The 9,481-nt window shown below is 48.0% G+C and overlaps 1 pseudogene; it reads left to right on the forward strand.

The window, feature by feature from the left end:
* The first annotated feature begins 4,992 nt into the window (after positions 1-4,992).
* LOC129715462 (U2 spliceosomal RNA) lies at positions 4,993-5,097 on the forward strand (annotated as a pseudogene).
* The last annotated feature ends 4,384 nt before the right edge of the window (positions 5,098-9,481 follow it).

Genomic DNA, 9,481 nt, shown 5'->3' on the forward strand with positions numbered 1-9,481 from the left:
GCCTCCACTGCTACAGGAAATATGTCCCAGCATATCCGGCCGCTCTTATAACTGAAGCCCTCCCTTCCCGGAACCGTTTGTCACAAAATACAATGATCTTTAGGCGCTGGTTACAAAAACAGACGTAACATGCTGGAGTAACGCAGTGGGCAAGGCAGCATCTCTGCAGTACGTGGATAGATGACGTTTCATGTCACGACCTTTGTTCAGACTGATTGCGGTGGGGTGGAGGAGAGGGAAGGGAATCGACGTGGGCAGGATAAAGCCAGGTGAGTGATAGGCAGATACAGATTGGGTTAGTTTTGAGAGACAGATTAATAGACAGCGGGTAGGTATTAAAAAAACAGCAGGTGTAATAGAAAATTATTGTATAGTTACGAATTGCGAGGCGGGGCCAAGTCCTCCACCAGGCCAGGCACGAACCCCGCGGACTGAGGACGGAGAACCCACCCGGAAAGCTCGGCTTGCCCAACGTGATCTGCGAACTCGGCCCCGAGCCACTGGCGACGAAGTGACCTGCGCCGCCGAGAGCATGAAGACCACAGAGTGTTGAGAGCGATGTTGGCCATCGGAGCGTGAGGAGGGCTGTCAGACAGTGAGGGAACGGTCGGATAACGAGTGGAACATCGGAGAGCGCGAAGGGCTGTTGGTGATCGAGGGGACCGCCGAAAGCGAGGAGGGCTTAGGAACTAGAGGAGAGGGGAGAGTACGCAGCCTTTCAATGCTCCTATGCTGAGGGTCCGCGGGTCGGAGATGTACTTTCCCAGCCTCACATGCTGCTTCCTGTCTGTCAGCAAGTGATCCACCCACAGATGGGTTGAGGCACAGTCAACTCAGAAAGTTTGGAGTGTAGTAGCTCTGGCACAATGATGTTGAATGCAGAGCTAAAATAAACAAACAAAATCATCCCACAGGTCCAGTGGAATGAGCTTCCATTGGAAGTGGTGTCGGCAGGTTCATTGGTATCATTTAAAAATAAATTGGATAGGCATATGAATGAGAAGGAAATGGAGGATTATGGTATGAGTACAGGCAGGTGGGACTAAGGGAAAAAAGTTGTTCGGCACGGACTTGTAGGGCCGAGATGGCCTGTTTCCGTGCTGTAATTGTTATATGGTTATATGGTTATAGGTCCCCTGGCGGTCTAGGTGCTGGAGGATGAAGTGCAGGCCCAGGTTGACTGCATCATCCACAGATCTATTGGCCCGATATGCAAAGTGCATAGGATCCAGCATAGGATCGTGATATTTTTCAGCTTGTCCAGCACAAGCATTTAAAGGGTCTTCAGGACTACAGAGGTCAGTGTGACAGGCCTGTAGTCATTAACACCAGTAATCCTTGCCATTTTGTGCAGTGACAATAGTGGAGAATTTGAAGCAAGCAGGGACAGTACAGGTTTGCAGGGACTGGTTAAAAATGTCTTAGAAAACCGATGCCATTTGGTCGGCACAGAGCATAAGTGTTGAGGGGAAAACATTGTACGTTCCTGGAGATTTCCGGCTTTTCCTTCTTCTGAAAAAGCCTCTCATATCTGGTGAGAGCCGACGGCGGCACCTACAGACGTCATAAACAGCACATCCTGTCTGTGAACGAACTAGCACCACCTCAGCATCATCCCGGTTGCACGTAAACTCCCATCCCCATCCAGCGGCACCGGCCCGACTACACCGCCTGTGGGAGGGGGGGGGGGACGCCTTGAGGGAGGGTGACAACAATGAACAATGGAGCCACCGTCGTGGTGAGACTGCCGGGAGGGTCGCAGAGAAACAATGAGGAGCCGTGGTGGTATTTGGTAACTTTGCCTGCGCCGTTTTTGTGGCGACTCTAATACCTTGTCATATGTGACAATAAAGTATTCAATCCATTCGATGCCGCTCTACTTTTATTATTGTTCGTTTCCAAACATGAATCGTCACCCTGGATACAAAAGAGTTTTCCAACAAGAAAAGTAAAGTGATATATCCAAAATTATGATATGTCTTAAGCGGAAAAGTCATTAAATTAAATGACATAAAAACATTAACGTTTTCGAATCGTTCATACCTCACAACACCAGTGGCCAGAGAAATGCATTTCAGGTTTCAATAGACAAAAGACAATCGGTGCAGGAGTAGGCCATTCGGTCCTTCGTGCCAGCACCGCCATTCAATGTAATCATGGCTGATTATCCCCAATCAGTACCCCGTTACTGCCTTCTCCCCATATCCCCTGGCTCCGCTATATTTAATAGCCCTATATAGCTCTCTCTTGAAAGTATCCAGAGAACCGGCCTCCAACGCCCTTTGAGGCAGAGAGTTCCACAGACTCACAACTCTCTGTGAGAAAAAGAGTTTCCTCGTCTCCGTTCTAAATGGCCCAGCCCTTGTTCTTAAACTGTGCCCATGGTTCTGGACTCCCCCATCATCGGGAACATGATTCCTGCGTCCAGCGTGTCAAAGCCCTTAACAATCTTATATGTGTCAATAAGATCCCCTCTCTCTCAAACTTCTATACTCCAGAATGTACAAGCCCAGCTGTTCCATGCTCTCAGTATATGACAGTCCCGCCATCCCGGGGATGAACCTGGCGAACCTACGCTGCACTCCCTCAAAAGCAAGAATGTCTTTCCTCAAATTAAGGGACAAACCCTGCACACAATAATCCAGTTGTGGTCTCACTAGCGCTCGGTACAACTGCAGAATGACTTCTTTGCTCCTTTAATCGACTCCTCTTGTTATGAAGGCCAACATTCGCATTCTTCACTGCCTGCTGTACCTGCATGCTTACTTTCATAGACTGATGAACAAGGACCTCCCAGATCCTGTTGTAACTCCCATTTTCCCAACGTGACGCCATTTGGACAGTAATCTGCCTTCCTGTTTTTGCTACGAAAGTGGATAACCTCAAATGTATCCCTATTAAACTTTATCTGCCATGCATCTGCCCGGTCCCCCAAACTGTCCAAGTCACCTTGCATTCTCATAGCATCCTCTTCACAGTTCACACTGCCACCCAGCTTTGTGTCATCTGCAAATTTGCTAATGGTCAAAGTACCATGGTCAGATCTATGGTATCGGTTTGATTGCCCATGTTTCCATATTTAGTCAAATGGAAGTTATTTCTAAAGATAGATAGAAGATAGACTGGAAAAGCTGGAGTAACTCAGCGGGACAGGCTATATCTCTGGAGAGAAGGAAGGGGTGACGTTTCGGGTCGAGACTTTTCTCCGGATAATTTATTCAGTCTGAAGAAGCGTTTCTCAACTTTACCCATTCTTTCTCTCGAAAGATGCTTCCAGACGCAATCAGTAAATCCAGCGTTTTGTGTCCATCTCCTATTTTATTTCTAACGTGTTGATATTCTTGAAAAACATCGATATAGGTAATTAGTTCAAAGAATGTCTTCATTTTTGGGGGAAATTTAAAGGGTGAAGGAAGGCGCGAATGGAAGAACAGGCAAAGAAAATGAACGGGAGACGCGGTTGTGCACACCTTTCAGACACTATTTTCGGCTCTGATTCATGGTGCCCTGGAGGTAAACTCGCTTCGCTGCAGCTTTAATCAGTAATGTCATATTGCAATAACGAACATCGGTTATCACAGCCGACCACATTCCAGAAACCAACATCCTCCCATGGTCTACTCTAAGATAATCTATAAAGTTAAACCACTTTCGTGACAGACGACGTTTTCTTTTACAAGTTATTGTGTAATTCATTTGTGTTTTCGATGGAGAGGGATTTCTCGCTGAGAAAGCTCGAGTCGACATTTCCCCCCTGTTTCTATGTAAAACATAGAATTTTACTTCGGAGTCACGTGAGTGACTTCGTGAAGAACCCCGCTTCCACGCATGCGTGTCATATCGCTACACGCATTCGAACTCGTCATCGCTGGAGGAAGGACGTTCCTCCAAATCGGCAGGGGAACCTGCAACAGGTACGTAAGGGAACTTTGTTTTCTTTACTTACCCTTGTTTATCAAGAAGGCTGATGAAGCTGGCTGGGGAGAGTCTGCAGATCTGCAGGCAGCCAGCAGCGGCTGGGGCCCGTTAATTTATTTTTAAACAGGAACGGAGCCGACTTTAGCTCCAGGACAACGGTCGCTGGAGCAGAGAGTTTTCCCGACAATTCGGAAACAGCCCCACTAGTCATTTAGTGGATTTAATATTTCATGGGTCCGAGGGGCTGGAAGGTGCGGAACTGGCGCGTTAACGGGGGTTCCGCAGGTCTAAAAATAGCGGCGAGCGGTCAGTGCCCGAGATCACTGACTACGCGTTGGACCCGCTGGACCGCGCTGGAGCACCGCAGAGGCAGGGGGAAAACAGACAGCAGCAACAGGCTGAACTCCCGTAATGGGAATAACTGTGCCAGACTTACCCCCCCCGCCCCGACTTTTGCTCCTGTTTTTCCCTCCCGAATTTTGCTCCCAACTTCGCTCCGCGCCGACCACGGCTGGTTGGGAGAGGAAGGCATAATCAGAGTCGTGGACTTCGAGGAGTCAATTGAAAGTCGGGAACAGCAGGTAAGAGACTCTGCGTTCCTTCCACTTACCTTTTAGGTGCAGACATGGACCGGGTCCAGTGCAGACATGGACCGGGTCCATGTCAGCTGCAGAAAGCCGGCGGGAGAACCGCGCAGTGCAGGCAGCCGGCAGGAGAGCAGCAACGGCAGCCGGCAGCGGCAGGAGCAGCAGCAGCGGCAGGAGCAGCAGCAGCGGCAGGCAGCGGCAGCAGCAGCGGCAGCGGAGCAGCAGCAGCGGCAGGAGCAGCAGCGGCACATCGATTCCCAGAGAGGGAAAACACCTGTGCCCGACTTCGCTCCCGCACCAGGAGAAAAATTAATTTTCTCGACCAGTATGCCAGTCTCGCTTTGGAAGCGAGTCTGGCTTCAAGCAGCGCTACCGGCCAGCGCCGAGGCCAAGGACATTGCAGTGGACTTGACTGGCTGCAATCGACCGCGAGGGACCAGTACTGTGAGTACCGGGGTCGGTCCCAGCGGGTTTTTTAGTTACAGAGATCACTTCTTGGCCTTTTGGCTAAGATCAAGTATAGTATCTGTTTATTATCAGTTTTAATATCTAATACGTCCCTTATCTAAGGACCATATAAGCAGGAGTGCCCAGAACTGAGGGCATTGGAGTAGGGTTGACCGGCTGCAACGACCGCGAGGGACCAGTACCGTCAGTACGGGGGTCGGTCCCAGCGGTCTGAGATAAACAAGCAGCCAGGAGCGCTGAGAGCGTTGGAGCCGGGTTAAAGAAATGGGCTAGATGGAATCAGCTGTGCCAGATGTCCTCCACACCGGCCATATCCACTCCACGGAAGGAAGGACAAAGCTGGAGAAGGAGGACCGTGAAGCAGCGGGCAGCCAGCGGCACTTGGATCAACCATAGTGGGATCAGCTGTGCCCGATGTCGGCCCCGCACCGGCCAGATCCATGCGGCCGAGCGGTAAGGCTAGACACAAAACAAACAAGGTCGTCGACTCAGAAGGGTCCGACTTTGCAAAACCACCGGCGACCAGCGCCCGAGAGCGCTGGAGCGGGAAGAAGCGGTGTATGGAGCCTTGCTCCTACGTGATAAACCCACAGCAGTACCTCTTTGAGGGCTGCACAGTGCTTCTACCCCATCAGAGGGGAGCACTGCGGGTCAGTTTCTGGGCTGACCTGCAAGAGGGGTCCGCAGAACAAAAGACAAGTGGGCAGGAGGTAAGCCCCACATGGGTACCCCGTGCGGGACCCTAGAGATCTCTAACTCTATAAAAAAGAGTAGGCAGGACCCTGATGGGCCAGAGCCTGGTAATACAGCGTCCCATGATCCTAACACAGCAGGGACTCTGCGGGACATGGTGGCTGATTACTTTAACCAAGTCAAACATGGGTAGACTTGGATCCAGGATGGCAATAGTATTACTATGTGTCTGGCCACAAACGCCAACAAGAAATATTTACAGAGATTGGCCAGACATCTGCCACCTGGCAACGGTGAGGCATTACAGGTGCCCAGTGTAAAACCAATGCATTTGGCAGCATATGGGGACGAACATCAGGAACCAGGACCTCAAGATCCAGAAAACCTTAAAGGGATTGACGGAAGGGATCACAGCATACACCCGCACCCTGGACTAAACGGAGATAACCAAAGACCATCAAGACACACTAGCTCGGTTTAGTAATATGCAATATGAGCTGAACTACATGTGGAAGGCTGCCATTCAGCCAGCACTGGACCCCTAAAATGCTACCATTTGCAAACAAAGAACCGTGGGTGGACGAAGCAAGACACTGGGGCTCATCAAGGCCAGCGCAAGGGCCTATTTTGGAGCACGATACCAGCCACATGCAAGGCCATAAAAAATGTGGCTCATACCAGTGGCAGTGCCAGAAATCAATATAACCCGCAGTAGCCTTTTAGGGTATGGCCAGGGCAGCACCCTGGCAGATGCGGAAGCCTCAACCTCCCACACTACCCCGAACAAGAGATCTAACCAGAACCCCCTTTTCAAAAAACCAAGGAAATAACACAACCACCGGTAACCATGGAGGTAGGTGGGTGTGGTTTCTTCTGTTAAAAAGGGACCCACGATGGTGGGAGAGAGGAGGTTGCAACACTACAGTTATGTATGGTATAGAATCACTACAGATTCATATAATCTCAGCAGCATTCAGGGTTATCTGATAGAATTTACTCATCCCAATAACCCCAGTAGAACATACACCAGAATGGCATTTTGTCCTTACATAAACCAAACAATCTAAAGCCCACATGGTGCTACAAAAATTGTACACAAAAGGTGTGATTGAGCATACTTTTCATGGAACATTAGAATTTGTATCAAACATATTTATTAAAAATAAAATAGATGGGGGTTGCAGGATTATCATTGACTTTTCAACCCTAAACACATTCGTTCAAGATGTTCATTTTAAGATGGATACTTTTATTACTGATAAAGACTTGGTGTCAGCGGGGTTTTTCTTTATGGCAGGCATTGACTCAAAAAAGGGGGAACTTTGGCAATATAGAGCTTACCAAAGGGGCTAACATCAGCCCCAATATTATTTACAAAAATTCTAAAACCAGCTTGGCATTGTTATGTAAACAAAGCCATAGGGTGATGTATTTCCCCCGTTCTGCCCCATCAATGGGGTACTAGGGAATTCAACTAGACTCGGCATCTGGAATTCTGAGAGTACCCGACTGGCCTACTAAATCATGGTATTCGGCCATACAGGGGATGGTGTTAGAACCATGTTCCCTCATGAACATAGCCAAATTTATTAATTCATCCAGTGACTGGGGGCAGTCAACCAGGCCATAAGACTATGGATTTGTTGATTTGTAGAGTCTAAAAGACCCACTACACGGCATGGGGCTGTCAGACAGGACGATGAATCTCATCTCATCTGCACTAAGACTGTCAACACGGAAGCAGTACCTTCGACACATCAAGAAATGGGGCATATACTGCTTGGACAACAACCTCGACCAAAAGGCCAAGAACATTCTGGCCGTATTGGAATTTTAACAAGCCTCCATTATGATAATCGATGGAGCTACAGTGCCATCAATAGTGCCAGAAGTACACTCTCCAATTACCTATCACAAGGAACGGAGTGGCACACGGTGGGAACGCACCCCCTGGTAACAAAACTCATGAGGAGCATATTCAATGGTAATCCCCCTAAAACCAGGTACTCCGAAATCTGGGACGTGGGTGTCGTTCTAAACATGCTGAGGAGCTGGTAGCCCATAACAGCATTGTCACTTCAGTAACGGACCATGAAGATGGTTATGCTCATGGCGGTAGTTACCGCACAACGAGTCCAGCCATTAAGCAAACTGAGCCTGGACTCCCTGATCATCTCACCCGAGAAACTGGTGTTTGTCATACAGGATTTAATAAAAGAAAACAGACCAGGTTCATCGGGTCAAGTGTTTGAATTTATGGTATACCCATATGACGAACGACTGTGTATAGCAAGACACATCCAACTATACATAGAATATACTAAGAGCATTTGAGGTCAGAGAATGGCGTTGTTAATCTCTTACAAGAAACCGCACAAAAGGGTCACGACCCCAACTATATCAAGGTGGCTCAAATATGTCCTAAAGATGGCAGGAATAGACACTAATGTTTTTTAACTCTCATTCCACCAGGGCTGCAGCAACATCCGCAGCAAAAATCCTAGAGGTACCCACAGACCAAATCCTCAGAATGACAGGATGGTCATCCGAAAGGGTTTTTTCCAAAGGGTTTTATAATAAGCCAGTTATATTTTGGAGCCATCATCGTGTTCGGAAACCATTTTATGTTCAACAATATAATTTGCCCGAAAGGTTACAGGGCTATGATTGTCAATTTAAAAAATTTATATATTTTTCGTTATACCAAACAACTCTTTGTATAAGTGTGTTTTAAAATTACTAATGATACTCTCTCCCAATACCCAAGGCAGTTGTGAGCATGGACTCGTTCCACGGCATGAGGTCACAGAGCTTTGAAATCTTCACGAAGTCACTCACGTGACTCCGAAGTAAAATAGTAAGATTAAACGAGAACTTACCAGTTTGAAGTTTGATCTGTATTTTATGAGGAGTTACGATGAGGGATTACGTGCCCTCCGCTCCCACCCTCTTATGATCATATCAAAAACTGGTATCTCTTTGATAATCTTACTATGTTAGATCATTATAGGTTCCTGTGACCTCACACCGCTGCTTTGAAGAATGGCACGCATGCGTGGAAGCGGGGTTCTTCACGTAATCCCTCATCGTAACTCCTCATAAAATACAGATCAAACTTCAAACTGGTAAGTTCTCGTTTAATCTTACTATTTCGTGGGATTCAGAGAGGTTTAGAGCGGTTTAGAGAGGTTTCCAGGGGATTATAGGGGCAGAGAGGCTTCGAGGTTTTTAGAGTGTAGTGGGGGTTAGAGGATTGTCGATGGGATTAGAGGAGTTTAGAGGTAGTCAGAGGGGTTTAGTGGTGTTTAGAGGGCTTTAGAGGGGTTTGGTGGAGTGTACAGTGCTTTAGAGGAGTGTAGAGTGTCTAGAGGATTTTCATGGAGTTTAGAGGGGTTTAGAAAGGTTTAGAGGGGTTTAGAGGGTTTTAGGGGGGTTTCGAGGGATTTAGAGGAGTCTAGAGGGGGTTGATTTGTTTTAAGGGGTTTAGAGGCATTTAGAGGTGTTTGAAAGGGTATGGAAAGGTTTCGAGCGGTATAGAGGTGTTTAGAGCGGTTTAGAGAGGTTTAGAGCTGTTTCGAGGGGATTAGAGGGGTTTAGAGAGCTTCCGTGGGGTTATGATGGATTTAGAAGTGTTTCGAGGGGGTCGAGAGGTTTTGATGGAATACAGGTATTTCGAGGAGTATATAAGGGTTTAGAGAGGTGTGTAGAGAGGGGTTGACGCCTTTGGATGGGTTTAGATTGTTTAGGGGGATTTGGAGGGGTTTAGATGGTGTCAGAGGTGTTCAGAGGGGTATAGAGGGGATTAGTGCGGATTA

Source organism: Leucoraja erinacea, unplaced genomic scaffold, assembly GCF_028641065.1.
Source record: "Leucoraja erinacea ecotype New England unplaced genomic scaffold, Leri_hhj_1 Leri_1185S, whole genome shotgun sequence".
Taxonomy (NCBI): Eukaryota; Metazoa; Chordata; class Chondrichthyes; order Rajiformes; family Rajidae; genus Leucoraja; species Leucoraja erinaceus.